Source organism: Periplaneta americana, chromosome 6, assembly GCF_040183065.1.
Source record: "Periplaneta americana isolate PAMFEO1 chromosome 6, P.americana_PAMFEO1_priV1, whole genome shotgun sequence".
NCBI classification, from domain to species: Eukaryota; Metazoa; Arthropoda; class Insecta; order Blattodea; family Blattidae; genus Periplaneta; species Periplaneta americana.
Window position 1 is genome coordinate 176,147,438 of NC_091122.1, and position 17,821 is coordinate 176,165,258.

Here is a 17,821-nt window from a genome sequence, read left to right on the forward strand (position 1 = left end):
CCATATGGAGAAGTGATTAGCGCGTGCGTGTGCGATTTCCCACTGAACGGACTCTTATTCGATTCCGGGTATGGAAATTTAACCACATGGCCAGATGGTCAAAGAGGCTGTTTCTAGCATAGTTTTGAATCTCAAGTTGCTCTCATTTTCCCGCGTTATTTACTGCCAATAGCAATCACAGCGTCAGCTGACTTTCCATATGGTAGAAGCTGCGCGCGCATGGATTAACGCTCCTCCCTGACCAGTCATCTATAATCTACACGTTAAAAAAAAAAAAAGCAAGACCGCAGGAGAGACAGAGGGCGTATAAAGAAGATGGTGAAGAAGTGAATAATGAAAATTAGGTAATAACCTAATGTTGGTTATATTGTGGTAGTATATCGATACCATGTATAAGATGGGTAAGATTATGTCATGATTATATTCAGTTGTGGTTATAAAATCTGTGAATGAAATTACGTTATTAAGTATGATATATACTTAGTTACTTATTTACTGTGAAGTATCTAATGCAAAGTACGTATTTGTTATTTCAGGATATTGTCATGCAACAACAGAGTACAATTAGGACTTAATACAGAGATTCTGTTGTAGAAGATGTGGAACAGCATACAGAATGTTCTTCCGTCGTCGATTCCCCAATATGATGTCTATTGTAATTGTCATTGGGGGACTGTTTGTGTCCTTATTTCTTATTCGAAGAATGAAATACCTTTACGATAGCAATCAGAAATATCATAGACTTGAAAGCTACAAACAATACGTAAGTATAAATTTACAGTCATAATGGCAAGCGCGACTCTTCTTTAGATACATTTTTCTTTGATTCTTTATATTGTCTACACATTGCTTATCCTACTAGCCTATAACTCTTTGAATTTATTTTACCTATTTCTCTAACTCATTTCTGTCATAGTCTGCACCTTTCTCAATCCTGTTGACTCTTTCAATATCTTCTGTAAACATTCCTCTCGCTCCTTTTTTATGCTTGAAATTGTGCTCGATGCAATGTGACGATAATGAAACTGGTTAATTTAAATTTTACTGGAAAACTGAAGTACTCTGAGGAAAAGCCAGCTCTGTAGTTTTTATGTTCACCGCAAATCTGAAGTAGATGTGCCAGAGATTGAATTCCTAAAGTCTTTTGAAGAAAAATGATCATTCTTGTTCACATCTTGACCTGACGTAACATAACCTTACTATTATTTTTATAAAGTTATTATGAATTACTTTACACAAAGCATAAACGTTGTCATTATTAAAATTATGTATAGGACTAGGTGTAATTGTGAAACAGGAAATATCTGGACATTTGTCAGTGATAAACAGTTTAATGTACAGTATTGAACTAGTAGAAATAACTTCAGTCTGTGTAGTGGTGATATGGATATGGAAATGGATATGAAAGATGTATTGCAGATAATACGTTTGTTTATGTAGGTAGTGCTGTTTAGAATTTGGTGACATTGTGATAGAGATTAATGTGAATAGTGGGCCTACTTAATGTATCGTGTTCTAAACTGGTTATTTTAAATTTATTTAGAGAAAAAAAAAATAGTTACGTTCTGATAAATCACTTCTCCACAATATTCTTTTCCTAATGCTAGTTCATAAGGATTTACTTTTATCACAGTAGATAGCCCTGATTTTACACGTATGTATATGCTTCTGTAATAGATGGAGGAAATTTCAGACTACATGCGCAACGTTGAAGTATCTGCAAACAAATCAGCAATGAGTTTACATCGTTTAAACTCTGCCCTTCAGAAACAGCAGCAGCAACAACTGGTAACAGGAGCGACTACAGAGAAAGTGGCACCAGGAAGATGACATTTAAGGTAACTGTTTCATAATGAATCTGCGAATCTTTGAGAAAATTCCACTTTCTTTAAAATCAATATTAAAGCTTTGATCTCACTAAACACCACACACAGAAGTGATGTCAGTAATTCTATAAAAGAACTAGATCAAAGGAAGTACCTTTTTGTTTTACTCTGAAGTCTGATTAGTGTAATATGTAGCTAGTCGGCAATGTATACAATGGAAGGAGAAACGAACTGGCTATCCTACACCGTTATCACCTGTCATAGTTGCCTCATGAGTGTGTCATGTCCTCTTTCCTGTCTTCTCAGTTTCTCTCTTCTTTCCAATTATCTTTCCTATCTTCTGTGTGTCTCAATTATGTTCCTGAAATCATACCGTACATTTAATCCCAAATTTGTATTATTAATTACTTATGTGAGATAGTCACCTCTGCGGTGGTTGAGTGGTCAGACCTCTGACTTGTCACACAGGTGGCCCGGATTCGAGTCCCGGTCAGGTCTGGGATTTTTCATTGAAAAATCCATAGTGATACTTGTGGTGGACAAGGTCGCAGTTGAGGTTTTCCTCAGGGTTCCATTTTTCCCCATATTAGTCATTTACATTATTCTGTTACCATTTCTCCATTTCGTCATCATTCCATAGCATTCTCCGATGGCCGGCTGGCAATGCACGAAGGGGGCTGGCCAAGGGACAAGGGGGGTTGCCTGCTTGACACCTGGGTATGCAGCAAACCTTAGTGTAGTCAGCTGGTGTGTGTTTGGGAATGGTCTAGCTTGAGGATTAGCGCAATAGACCGTAACAGGTCACAGTGCTGGGACATAGTGCACCCGTCCCGTAAATTCAATTCAATTCATATGTGAGGTAGTCTTGATTCAATGTCTTCTGAAACTAGTGTAGGATCCCTCACCCATTCATCTGGCAAGGCATGTGCTGAAGAGACACATAATGTAAGTATATTTAAGTTTACCCCTTAGTCGGGTGACTTACCTTATGAATGACATAATAGAGGCAGGGGCGGTTATTCAGGGGAAGTAGGTGAAGTACCATTTCACCTATTTACGTGTAAAACACAGTTTTATCTCGTATTAATAATTAATTCTAGTTATTACCGGTTCCGTATTTCTAAAATAAAAAAAAAAAGTTTTCTTTTCCGTCGTTATTAACAGTGTTTAGTATATAAATAGCACCTGTAACCGTCCGCTGAATAGAATAATGTCAACTGTTACGAGCGCCGAGCGGTGTCTATTGAAACCTATAATACTGTAGAGGTGAAAATATTTGGGCTCCCATTCTCATACAGCACTTGGTTTCCATGGTAACGTGACATCACGCACTAAAGAAAGATTGTATGAGTGAAGTGCGTTTCTGAGTCTTTCAGTTACGGAGAACTGTTAGACTTGTAGGTGGAGTAACCAGTTTTTGCAGATCTAACGGTACAGAAGGGTTGAAGCTGGCCTCCAAGGCCAGGGGCTATTGTTGAAGGGCTGTGAAATTTTACAGTATGTACAGTACTACCTGACTCGAGAAAAGTATCCTCATTTCTTGTGTCTAAGCAGCCACCTCTGCAGCGGTAAATTAGCTGGCTCTATGTTATTTTAGCAGGAATGCACGCCACATACATTCGTAAAGTTTAAAAGTTGTTTTCCGCTGCGTGTATTATTTCTTCTCATGAGTTTGCCAGTTTTGTTCCACTCTTGTATTTGAAGGTTTAACGCGTGCATAACTGTACACATGTACCGGTAGTTTAGTACTTATTAACTTATTATTAATAATGTATTTAGAGTATATTAGTGATAAGTGTATATAGTGTATTAATCCTACATCGTAGTGTATATTGTATGTTTAATCACTATAGTGCTATTATACAAATACTTAGGTACCAGTACATAGAAAATATTAATAAATAGTACTAAATATGTATCCCGAAAATGGCATGGTTTGTTGTTGTTGTTGTTTTCTAATGCCAGGCGTTTTACAATAAAGTCATTTGACCTCTTGCACTCCAATATTTTTCAAACATATTATCATGACCAGCCACTGAAGCACAGATTTTGAGGTGTTCCGACTCCATTTCTTGGTTTGAGTTGCACAATGGACAGTTAGGGGACTGATATATTCCAATTCTATGCAGGTGTTTGGCCAAACAATCATGGCCTGTTGCCAATCTAAATGCAACTACAGACGATTTTCGTGGTAAATCGGGAATTAACTGTGGATAATGATGCAGAGAGTTCCATTTTTTCCCTTGGGATTGTGTTATCAAAATTTGTTTGTTCAAGTCTAAGTATGTAGATTTAATAAATCTCTTCACAGAGTAATACGTAGATTTAGTAACAGGCCTGTAAGTAGCAGTGCTGCCCTTCTTTGCTAAAGCATCCACATTCTCGTTTCCCAGGATTCCACAATGGGATGGTATCCATTGGAATACAATTCTTTTATTGAGTGATATTAATAAAATTAATTTCATAATATTCCAACTAATGAAAACCTTGAAATTGAATTTATGCTAATGAAATACACAAACAGCTCTGAAATTCTGTTAAACTTTGTAGACATGTAGTGTCCAATTTACTAGTGTTTTGCGCTAAGCTAAACATTGAAATAGAAATGAAACATACACTCTTAATGTAAATGAATGTTTGTTCTGTTTTCAGACTGGGGAATATTTATTCACAACCACAGTTTCAATTCTACTTGAATGAGACACAAGAGCAACTTTAATTTTTCTAGTTCACAAAACAGCATTCATGGAGTTAGCTAGAGCCAGCTTTTCCCAGTGTTATACTAAATTGTTGATTTTGCATAATTCTTACACCACCTTCTATTCTTGTAACCTTACTTTCAGTTATTTGATTACTATGTGCCTTTAAAACCAACAATATTCTTTGATGACAGTTCTTGTTTCCACGCTATATCCTTACATTATTTTATGTGCCAAAGATATATTGTTTTCTTATAGTCATTGTGTAAAGAATCATGATTGCTCGATTTTGTGAACGTTTCTACCTGTGATATTTACTTGGTCTTCTGTCAGTTCGTTATTTTACAGTGGCCACAGATGTCAGGTTAGTGTAGTGTGTTGTATGTATATCAATGCATGGTTATGGTTGTATGTTCTGTAGCCGTACTTGAAAGAGTATATATAGCTATGTAATTAGTCTGTTGTTATGAAATTAGGTAGTTAGGAAGGTTTATTATTGAGATTGGTGCTTAATTGACTTTGGGATGTACTGAGAAATTTCTCAGGGTCATGTCTTTTAAAAACCTTCTTCATTACAGAACCAAAGCAGTTATATTGAATATACTGTCAAATGCGGTGAAGTCGAACAGTTTTCACCTATTTTATAATGTAACTACATAATGCGAATGAGATATATATATTTTTTTCTTTTTTTGGTTTTACTGTAGTGTATATATTTAACTTATTCACTGCGGGCTAAAGCAGGGAGATGCACTATCACCTTTACTTTTTAACTTCGCTCTAGAATATGCCATTAGGAAAGTTCAGGATAACACAGAGGGTTTGGAATTGAACGGGTTACATCTGCTTCTTGTCTATGGTGATGACGTGAATATGTTAGGAGAAAATCCACAAACGATTAGGGAAAACGCGGAAATTCTACTTGAAGCAAGTAAAGAGATAGGGTTGGAAGTAAATCCCGAAAAGACTAAGTATATGATTAAGTCTCGTGATCAGAATATTGTACGAAATGGAACTATAAAAGTTGGAGATTTATCCTTCGAAGAGGTGGAAAAATTCAAATATCTTAGAGCAACAGTAAAAAATGTAAATGACACTCGGCAGGAAATTAAACGCAGAATAAATATGGGAAATGCCTGTTATTATTCGGTTGAGAAGTTTTTGTCATCTAGTCTGCTGTCAAAAAATCTGAAAGAATTTATAAAACAGTTATATTACCAGTTGTTCTGTATGGCTCTCGCTTTGAGAGAGGAACAGAGATTAAGGGTGTTTGAGAATAAGGTTCGTAGGAAAATATTTGGGGCTAAGAGGGATGAAGTTACAGGAGAATGGAGAAAGTTACACAATGCAGAGCTGCACACATTGTATTCTTCACCTGACATAATTAGGAACATAAAATCCAGACGTTTGAGATGGGCAGGGCATGTAGCACGTATGGGCGAATCCAGAAATGCATATAGAGTGTTACTTGGGAGGCCTGAGGGAAAAAGACCTTTAGGGAGGCCGAGACGTAGGTGGGAAGATAATATTAAAATGGATTTGAGGGAGGTGGGATATGATGATAGAGACTGGATTAATCTTGCTCAGGATAGGGACCAATGGCGGGCTTATGTCAGGGCGGCAATGAACCTCCGGGTTCCTTAAAAGCCAGTAAGTATATATTTAGTAAACGCATTACTGTATAATAGTTTATAATAAACAAAATATAATTTATAGAAGCATATGAATACTGTCTGATGTAACCCCACATGTAGGGTTGACTTCGAACACTTTTATATATATATGCACAACCTTTTCATGTAGGATGCAATTGGATACATAAAAGTGTTTTTAACAAATTCAAACATAGAAAAGTAGTATGCATATTAGAAATACTGGAAGGGGAGGAAAAAAAAAAGAACACAAATAAAGAAATCAACCAAACTATTTAGAAAGTTGAACATAAATTTCTTAGATAACATCATCCTTAAAAATAAACTTACCTTTATTCTGCATTGAATTAGGAAGAACTTTTCAAATCTGAACTTTTGATATTGTGTTCTGATCAGGAACTTCAGGGAACACATATATCTTCCTACTGTTCTCATACAACCGCAACAAATTCACTTCCACATTCTGGCTCCGACTTCAACAGCTATTCCAATGAACTATTTTGTGAGCTATATCTGATGATATTCCATGTTGGAAATGGATAGCCCCAATGTGCAGCTCTTAGGATGCAGTACTAGTCCTCTACTTTTCCAGACAAAGCAAGCATTCCACTAAATTTTTGGGTTATTTTCTGTTTATCTTATTTTCTAGAGTTGATTTAGGAATGATTGTACACCAAGCTGCCATTTATATTTACGTGTCATGTCAGATTTCATTACCCCTAATTTTTTTTTTACAAGAATGCGAACAGAATAACAACTAACGTCACAAGAAATAGCAGACTCAAATACACACTTGAAAACATTTCCACATGCAAAATAAGTCAATTTACGTAACTTTTTAAATCTCAGACTATTAAGTCTTTAAAACTGGAAGTTTAAACTCTACATAAATCACGACTTTTTCTCATTCACAACTAAATTTATTGCAATCAACAGCACATCAACTTTACGCAACAATAGACAAAATAGCGCAAAACTTGGAACTCATTATGAAAACAACAATGCACTAAAAGCGCGGGATATAATTTCTATGCAGATCATGGCAGCCAACGTAGAAAGTTAAATATATACAGCTAATGTCCGAAGTCACCCCATTTGACGGTAATGTATTTAATAGTTATAATAATTCGAAAATGCAAATCCATGTGGTAAAATCAGACATCAATTTGTGATTTTAGATCAGGACATAACATTTTTTTCAACGAGCTTTTGAAATAAATTACAAAATCATTTTCGTTATAGGGCTTCTTACTATTATCACAGTCTAGTCTAGTATATACAGTCACGAAGCTTGAGTTGATGAGGGTTCTAGGAACAATAGACTGTGCCGGTACTGTTTCACATTGTATGTGATGAGGCGATAGTAGCGATCCTAGTGGTTAGCAACTATCTATGGATGCGTATTCTCTACGTATTGAGCTTCGTAATTGTATGTATTAAACTGTACAAAAGAACTGTAGCTATTAGTATAGCCATGAGAATACTTCAGCTGAAACATCAAAGTAATTATCACAAAGTGTTGAAATTTAATTGTAGGATAAGCCAACAGATTATTATTATTATTATTATTATTATTATTATTATTATTATTATTATTATTATTATTATTGCAGCCCCTCCAGTTAAAATTATTTATTTTATCACTGACATATTCTGTTTCTCGTATAAGTCTTTGTAATAGATGTAAGTGTGATGTTTGTGTATGATGGATATGGATCTAATGCACAAAACTTAACACTGAAGAAATTCTTATGTAAACGAGTGTAGTGACGTGAATAGAATGACTACCGGTGTCTTTCGTCTTCTTCACGTAAGTCACTAACAATTTCCTAGTATTATTACTGCTTGACTCCTTCATTTATTGAATCATTTTCGGTTGAGTTTTTGCATGATTATATTTTGTGTAAATTAATTTTATACACCTATGCTAATTTTTTATTTTCTTTGTATAGGTAGGTTAGACAAACCTTTGTGTCTATAGTAATCCTTCTGCATCCACAGGGGATATGTTCCAAAATCTATCATGGATATGCAAAACTGCAGATAAGAGCAAACCTTATAAATATTCCATTAGTAGGTTGCTACTGCAGCACATGCCAGAACAATGAAAAATAAATAGTGTGGGTAATGTCATTAAGGACAGTATTAATTGTGATTGATATTACTGCAGTCTATGAATACAGAATGCTATTAAATTCTATATTTTCTATAGAACTCTTCATATTAACACATAGGAGCTAAAATACGTAAAAAAAAAATCCTCTAAGGTTAACCGCGGATAAGAGGAGATTACTGTAGTTTATCTGTGCATTACTTATTACAGATATACAAATTTGTAAGAAACTAAAGAAGGTAAATGTGCGAATTCGAAACGAGGCAGTAGAACAAGTGCACAGCTTCAATATTACATAGTATAAGCAGTAACATGAGCTGCAGCCAGGAAGTCAAAAGATGGATAAAACTGGCAAAGGAAGCTTTTAATATAAAAAGGAGCATCTTCTGCGGACCTCTGGAAAAAGAACTAAGGAAGAGAGTAGTGAAGTGTTTTGTGTGGAGTGTGGCATTATATGGGGCAGAAACATGGACATTATGACGAAGTGAAGAGAAGCGACTAGAAGCATTTGAATGTGGATATGGAGAAGAATGGAACATGTGAAATGAACAGACAGAATAAGAAATGAAGCTGTGTTGGGAAGAATGGGTTAAGAAAAAATGATGGTGAAACTGATCAGAAAGATAAAAAGGAGTTGGTTGGGTCGTGGCTGAGAAGAACCTGATTGCTAAAGGATGCACTGGAATGAATGGTGAACGAGAGAAGAGTTCGGGGCAGAAGAAGATATCAGATGATAGACGACATTAAGATACATGAATCGTATGCAGAGACAAAGAGGAAGGCAGAAAATGGAAAAGATTGGAGAATGCTGAAAGTTAGAATTTATAAAACGGTTATATTACCGGTTGTTTTGTATGGTTGTGAAACTTGAACTCTCACTTTGAGAGAGGAACAGAGGGTAAGAGTGTTCGAGAATAAGGTGCTTAGGAAAATATTTGGGACTAAGAGGGATGAAGTTACAGGAGAATGAAGAAAGTTACACAATGCAGAACTGCACGCATTGTATTCTTCACCTGACATAATTAGGAACATTAAGTCCAGACGTTTGCAATGGACAGGGCATGTAGAATAAATGGGTGAATCCAGAAATGCATGCAGATTGTTAATTGGAAGACCTGAGAGAAAAAGGCTTTCGGGTAAGCCGAGACGTAGATGGGAGGATAATATTAAAATATATTTGAGAGAGGTGAGATATGATGCTAGGGACTGGATTAATCTTGCTCAGGATAGGGACCAATGACAGGCTTATATGAGGACAGCAATGAACTTCCAGGTTCCTTAAACGCCATTTTGCACCTCCAATAAAATACTGTCTTATGTCGAAAATCACTTATTGCATTCGTAATTTTTTTTCCACACTGTTTTACTGGTTGGAGGTATGAAATTCTAATAATAAAATAGTAAATTATCAAAGGTTTTGATACCAATTTTTTTTTAATATTTTTACAGCAGTTATTTTACTAGAAAATAGCATATCTTTACAAATCACGATTTTCGAGTTACGTCACTATTTTACTGGCAGTGCGATTTGTAAGTAATATAACTTAGAAACTGGACAGCACCATTTCACTGTGGTGATCAACTGCTGACAAAGACTGTCCTGTTAATGCATTAATGTTCTCTTAAAAGTTATGCCTTGTGAGAGACAGGGATTGTAGTATTTGAAATATTGTTGGTAATATCAATTTAAGTGTATGAATTGTTAGGTATTAACTGTTAGGCATATCTGCTTTAAGAATTTCTTATGTGTTTTCGTGCATCACTCTTTATTTCTTCTTCCACCCTACAAAAATTGCGACCAACTTTGAGTATGTAGTGTTTATAAAGAGTACTTATAAATAAGTCAGTATTCGATAATTTCAGCAAGCACAATCGGCATTGTACTTTAATTTTTAATGTTTAATTTCTGTTATAGACGATTTATTTTTTGGAATATCCTTTTTATTGTTACAGTATTACATGCTTAATTTCAACAAATTCATTCCATTTTAAAAAAATTCCGAATTATTAGTGGTGCCAGTAAATAATCACATGTTTTTATAAATGTAATGGATTTGCACTGTTTACATATTATTTTAACATTCGTTGTAGAAACTCGGCCATTTATTGCCATTTTCTTTATATAGAGATTGTGTTTTATTTTTTTGTGTTGAAAAGTAAGGTTAAGTTACTGTTTCATTACAGTCCTTAAAACATTTCAAAATATATTTTCTTTTTTCTGGTACTCATGCATGATATCTCTTGCTTGTTTTAATCTTAGCAGAATGCTGATAACCTGCTTGAATCTTGTAACTGCCTGTTTAATATTTATATATTATTATTACTTTTATTATTATTGATTGATTAAAGTTCTCGTTAACACTTTGTTAAAAACATAAAATTTACTCTGTCACACGTTAAAAGTGTTAAAATTGTTAAAAAGGTATTTACCTTCGACAGACGGCCAGTTTCGACGCTATTTGTCGTCGTCTTCAGTGTCTCTTGAACCAGGTAAATACCTTTTTAACAATTTTAACACTTTTAACGTGTGACAGAGTAAATTTTATGTTTATTATTATTGGTTTTTAATTAACAGATACTCTATATATTATTATTAATAATACTTCACACATTTTCTTTTTCTTTTTTCTCTCAACAAAATTAGGTTAAGTTAATACGTTTTTAATTTAAGAAACCTAAATCCTCAATTAATTTAAGTATTAAGTTTCTTGTGACTGAAATACAATACGAAATTACGTTTCTTAGAAATTACATTCCCGGATGTGTATTAATAATCTTTTCTTAAATATTTTCTGTATTTATCATGGTAGCCTAGTGGCTAGAGCACTTGACTTATAATCCTGTGGCTCCAGGTTCGATTCCTGGCATATCCCCGATTTATAACTTGCATTGAGAAACTTCGGTCCCCCTGTGGCATCCCAACAAATCAACTCTGTCGATAAAATTAGTCTACACAGCCAGCTTCGTATGGGTGGATGACGAATAGTCAAGTATCTACCATCAGAAAAAAAAATCTGTTCTGTTAATATCCTGTCTCATTCTTTAGAAATGTTTTGGAACTAAGTGTGAACATGAAAAGTAGGAATAATGTTATATTGAACTTCGGTATTTTTCATAGTATGAACATTCCAAAGATAATTTCTTATGTATTATATTTAAAAGGAGTATTTTTATATATTTACTTTTATGTTTACCATTTCTTTTATTTTAAAGATACAATATTTAACATTTTAATAACTTATTCCCTTTATCTTAGAGCTTTTGCCATCTATATTTTCCTTTTTTTTTCTTGTACATATTTAGCATTTTTCAGTTTTTAGAATGTTGTTTTCAAAACATTCCCTATTCCAATAAGTCTTGAAATTGCATGTGAAAAATTTAAAATTGGTGTTGAGCTAATAACATAACATTTATTGCAGTCAGCAACGAGAAACAGATGTTTAATCTAATTTAACATTTCTTATAGTCTCATATTTTTTTCAGTTTTATGATTATTGGTCATTGAGATTTCTTCAGCAATATATTATAATAATCTTTCTTCAAAAGTGGCTAATCGTAACTGAGAATATAGGATGCTTCTGAAAAAAATTTAATCTTAGTAGTTAATTTTAGTTGCTTTCCAGAGGTGCCAACTGTTATGGATTCCCGCCCCCCTTTATTACGGAATTACGTGCTGGCCTTCTGTGCCCTAGGTCGCGGGGTCGATCCTGGCCGACGTCGATGGCATTTAAGTGTGTTTAAATGCGACAAGCTCATGTCAGTAGATTTACTGGCATGTAAAAGAACTCCTGCGAGACAAAATTCTGGCATACCGGCAACGCTGATGTAACCTCTGCAGTTGCGAGCGTTGTTAAATAAACCATAATTTAAATTTACAGAATTATGTTCAAAGAGAAAATTATTACGAAAAAACAGTATCATGGAATAAAAACAAATATAATATTTTAATTTACTGTGCAGATAGAAAACTAGAGAAATTGTATTAACACTGCTCGCTTCTAGTTCTATGCGCAACATTTGGTAGCTATACAGGTGAAATCATCGTTTTTGTATGCTACAATCACTGGTATGAAGCCAGAAAGCAGTTTAATCTGTTGTATTACATCATTGGCACGTGGCATGGTTTGTGAAATTGTGAACAAGAAGAATAATGTAGGCACTTTTGTCTGTTTCTGTGACTCTTATTTCTAGTATTGAATTTGTAGTAATTTTTCTGAAATAAAGCATGTAAGTTGTCAAAGTTGTAGTAAGAAGAGAGCAATATTACCTATAATATGTCAAGACAGTTACGCGAAGGAATGGCCATGTTTTGTTGCCTCACATGGTAGTGAAAAACCATATCTTTTGTAGTGTATAACAGCTGTTAGATACAAAACATGTTGAAGGATGTTTTATCGCAGAAAAACTGACAGTTTAATGTGTAATTACATAAAATATGGTTCAGACCTTTATTTTTTTTCGAGAAAGGGAGGCTTCAATATGATGGGATACAGACAACCCATTTCAAAGGTTGGCACCTCTGCTTTTCTGTTATACAATATACTTATAGTAGGATTTTTTTTTTATATAGAAATATGGTTGAATTTAACGAGATGTGCACAATTCGTTCAACATAATTTGTCATTTATTAGTTTGCAAGATGGAGCTTGTAAATTCAAAAACATGTCTACATTCAAAAACCTTTTAAATAATTTTCTAATATAAGCTACTGAACTTTTCTATGTAATATTTTATGTTCTTTTCGTATGATAGGTTGTTTCAGAGTGTAAGACATTGAAATTAATTGTATAAGAATATATGAGTAATGTATGTTTAAATGTCTACATATAATGTGAGATAAAGTATTGAATGCTTCAAATACAGTGAACTCCAGATTATTTATGCTTGGATTATTTGGTTTATGGATTTTCCATGTATGTCTTATTAAAACAAGAACGGTGATTGGCAATGGCATGCCAAATGTGCTGTTGTGAATGGAGCTTATAATGATATGTTGTCAAGACATTCCCACCTTCATGCCTTCTGTAGTTAAAGTACAGAGTGATTTATATAGAACTGACACATTTCTTTCATTAATTGTTTCAAAACGAATTGTGCTAGCGACAACTTATTATACCTAAAATGTAGAGGAATTTTGGGAGATTATTTACCTCTATAGCAAATATTGTCCGGCATTGTCAAATCCGGAAATCTCGGTGGCCACAGGTTCCTGGAAATTATTCGGTCGTCACATAACCGGATAAATGGAACCATGCTTCATCTGTGAACCATGTGATGGACAATATGGCAGGATTTTGCACAATGAACGTCTGAAACCAACAACAATAATTCAATCTTTTATCCTTATCTGGTTCCTGTAGCTGATGAACAACAGTAACCCTATATGGCTTTAGGCTCTCTGACACATTGAGTAGGTGTACCCTGTCTCCTGCGACAAACGTCTTAATGATTTTTTGGGTGACTGCTCCAGTCGTGCTCTTATGTCAACAACAACCGTGGGAAGCCTAGATGAACGATGCTTGCCCTTTTCACTCACCAGAGATCCAGTTGTTTCCAATTTGTTTACCAGTCCCAGTATTGTGTTTCTTTTGGGAGGATTGCGAACACCAAATTCTCTCTGGTATGTCCTTTGAGTAGCTGTAATTGAATTCGTAATCCAGTGTTGCTTCACAAGGAAGAGTCGTTGATTTAATGTGTACTGCATTTTCACGTTGACACAAAATGTCGAAAACAGCTGCCAACAATAGGAATAAAACATAAACATCTGCGCATCTAGTGACAAGGAATCGAAACTCCAGAACATTCTGCTTAATTTGGTGTTAAAATTGGGTCATTGAATGAATTTCCAATGGAATAATTAAAGAAAGAAATGTGTCAGTTCTATATAAATCACTCTGTATAACTGGAAGAAACAGCACAATATGAATGCTTTGTTGAAATCTCCTTTCCTGCCCGCACATTTAATTTAAGAATATAGCCACGAACTCGATTCTTTTGTGTTTTGTCTGTTGTAGGAAATGCAAACGACTTGTGCCAGTTTCTGATCAGATTACTTGTTTTGCATTTATGTGTGTATTTTTAGAAACCCATTAATTAACCCAGATAATCCAGGAGTTTGCTGTATTTATAGTTATATTCATAGTTCCTACTTACTATAGTATTCCAATTTTAAAAGTGTAATAAAATAAGTTTAACTTTTATTTCAAATTAAGTTCATCTATCCAGAATTTTTAAATACCATTTAATCTTTAAATGTTATTATAGAATATATTGTCGCCATTAATACTTGAATATTGATATTCTTATTATGTTATCAATAATTATCATTAAATATAGGAAAAGCTCTTGTATTTAAGGACACTTTTTTTAATATGAAAATTAGACTTTTTTATGGTTTCCTATCAGTTATATATCATATATAACTCTTTACTTTATCTGTTAGCCGAATGGTTAGAGCATTTGTTTTCCATGCTGATAACCCAGGTTCGAATCCCAGTGGTCCAGGTGGAATTTGTGATAGACAAAGACTGTTTGGCGGTAGGTTTTCATAGGGTTACTCCCATTTCCCCTATCAGCATTCCACCATTGCACCATTAATAATATTATCATCATCATACGATGTTACGTAGTTATGGTGCACCAAGGACAATATGTACATGGCAATTGAAAGAATTCCATGCTTTAGCATGTTGTCCACTAGATAGGGAAGTTTGGGTGAATGATGCAAGTCATAGTACCTGCTCTTAGTAAAAAGAAAAAAAACTCTTCTTTAACAATAAAAGTTTTGAAGGGGAAAGGAAGTGGCCACCCTACCCCATTATCTCCTGGCCTAGTTGCGTCATGATTTTACGTATGAGGTTCAAACCTGTCTTCAAACAGTTGACTAAACAACAATAAAAGTTTTTTGGGTTGTAAAAATTGTTTATTAATCTAGGAGTAAAGTATATCTAATCATAACACCAAATTCTAGCTCTCATGAAATTTCGGACAGTGTATGGGACTGGTGCCCACTCACCATTGTGATGCACTTGGGCAACTATGATAGATAGCGAAATCCGGTTACGAAAGCCAGTTATAATGGCTGGGAAGATCATCGTGGTTCTTAATGTACTATTGCACCGCAGATTTATTTATTTTTTGTGTGTATAGTACATGGTTTTATTTCTGTATGTCTCAATCGATAGTTCACAAAAATAAACTGGTAATGGGAATATCATTGATAACATTATAAAGAAATGAATTGTTGGAAAACTCGTAAAATGTACAATTAGGAAATATGAGTTATTTTCATGACTGATTTTTTAAATTTAGTGTATTATTATACGAGCGAAATTTATATGAAGAAGTGTATTCAGTTTGTATTATTATTGTTCTTCCTATGACAGTTTCTTTGTTGTCAATTGTAGTTTATTTCATGTCTTTTGTGTCTTAGCACGTTACTTTATAAACTTGGTTGCAAAAAACATAGGCTACAGAGATGGTGAAATATGTACCAGTATACATAACATCGGTAAATATGGTACTTCATCATTGGAAAAGTTGAGAACATTGTTATTGCACTGTTACGTACATAAAAATCTTAAGGGAAGACTCCACTGAAAATCATGAAAATTTTTCCAAATTTTGTTGTAGCTATTTCACTTATTTAGAATTTATATTTTCATACCCCAAATGGATTCAGCTCAATTCTGATTACAAATACTCGTATGTTTACACTTTTTGAATTAAGGCTAGTAGGGGGCGTGGAATTTAAAGCGCTGTCAAAATTGTTTTTCATCGAAGAATTCTTTTTTAAAATTTCTGATTACAAATCTAATAACTTTTTGTTGGCTCACTGAAGTTACTAGATGAATGTAGCGGAGAAGAATATTAATTTACATAAATAAATTTATTTTCAAATCTATTTTTCTGTGTTCATTTTTGTTGATTCAACACCAACTTTCTTATGCCAAATATTAATCAATCTGGATGAAATTTTTACTGCAAGTATTTATGAGGTAGCTGCATATTTCTATGCATTTATTTTGTGAGAAATGCATAGAAACATGCAGCTACCTCATAAATACTTGCAGTAAAAATTTCATCCAGATTGATTAATATTTGGCATAAGAAAGTTGATATTGAATTAACAAAAATGAACACAGAAAAATAGATTTGAAAATAAAATGAATATTTATGTAAATTAATATTCTCCTCAGCTACATTCATCTAGTAACTTCAGGGAGCCAACAAAAAGTTACTAGATTTGTAATCAGAAATTTTAAAAAAAGATTCTTCGATGAAAAACAATTTTGACAGCTCTTTAAATTCCACGCTCCCTTCCAGCCTTAATTTAAAAAGTGTAAACATACGAGTATTTGTAATCAGAATTGAGCTGAATCCATTTGGGGTATGAAAATATAAATTCTGAATAAGTGAAATAGCTAAAAAAATTTGGAAAAATTTTCATGATTTTCAGTGGAGTCTTCCCTTAAGCAGTTATTATTTTTAACGAGGACTTTAATTGGGTATGGACAAAAATTGTAATTTATTGTGAAAATATATTACACTTATTCCAGAATATAGTACGAGAATAGAATGGAACTCTGGAAAAAATTAAAAACGAGGCTTAAATTTGTAGCACATTTTTCTGTTTTCTGGAGGGGCTAAACACTGCAAATATTATTACTGGTGTTTTATCCCTGAAATAGAATTAATTATCAGTTAACAGTACAATTTTTAGTTTCCTTTTCTGTTCGTTAGAATAAGTTACAAACACACATTTTATGTTTGTTGAGTAGTATAATGAAATATTGTAGAAGTGATACAGAATACGCTAGTGTAGATCTAGTATAACGACAATGATGCCATAATGTTAAATAGGAAGGGACAAATAGAAAGGTTATTTTTCTAATTGTTGTTAAATTGAATATCATTATTATAAGTTTATCAATGTTACATTAATGTATTGTTAATACTTGTACTTACATAGTTAGTGGAATGCAGACTTTTGTGTCCTTAATCCCATATTCAAATTTAATTCCATATAGCGAAAACTGTGAATCCTAAACGTATTTTATTAATATAGATTGGATGTAGTTTAATTTGTCATCTTTAGTAACTGTAACGAATTTGGGTACTGGTATCTTAAGTTTGCATATCACTAATGTAGAATGTATAACCAATCTAGCCATTACAGGCAGAATAAACTTAAATTAGTTAGAGTAAATATCTGGTGAACATAACTGTATTGGTCATAAGTGGAAAGTGAACATTCCACTTAAACCAGAAGTCTGAATGCAAATACTGCAAGGAATGGGATCATTGTATTCAAGACATGTATGGAAATAAACTATATGATATTAATTATTTTAAATGTTTTCAACAGTTAAATTATTTTCCTTCTCATCTCCTCTTCCTGCTCCTGAGACCAAACAGACATTGTTCAAAATATATCCAAGTGAAATCCTCCAAATATAAGCTTGTTCCATAACTTACTACCAAAGAAATTAAATAAAACATAAATCTAATCAACATGAATATCGTACTCGA

At 33.7% G+C, this 17,821-nt stretch overlaps 1 long non-coding RNA gene across 2 annotated transcripts; it reads left to right on the forward strand.

Moving 5' to 3' along the window:
* Positions 1-246: 246 nt before the first annotated feature.
* On the forward strand, positions 247-17,645 carry LOC138702068 (uncharacterized). Of its 2 annotated transcripts, none has more exons than XR_011332784.1 (4): positions 247-344; positions 537-763; positions 1,678-1,838; positions 4,479-17,645. It is a non-coding gene; the product is annotated as an uncharacterized lncRNA (long non-coding RNA). The 2 variants fall into 2 exon arrangements; XR_011332783.1 differs by having other exon boundaries at positions 253-401.
* The last annotated feature ends 176 nt before the right edge of the window (positions 17,646-17,821 follow it).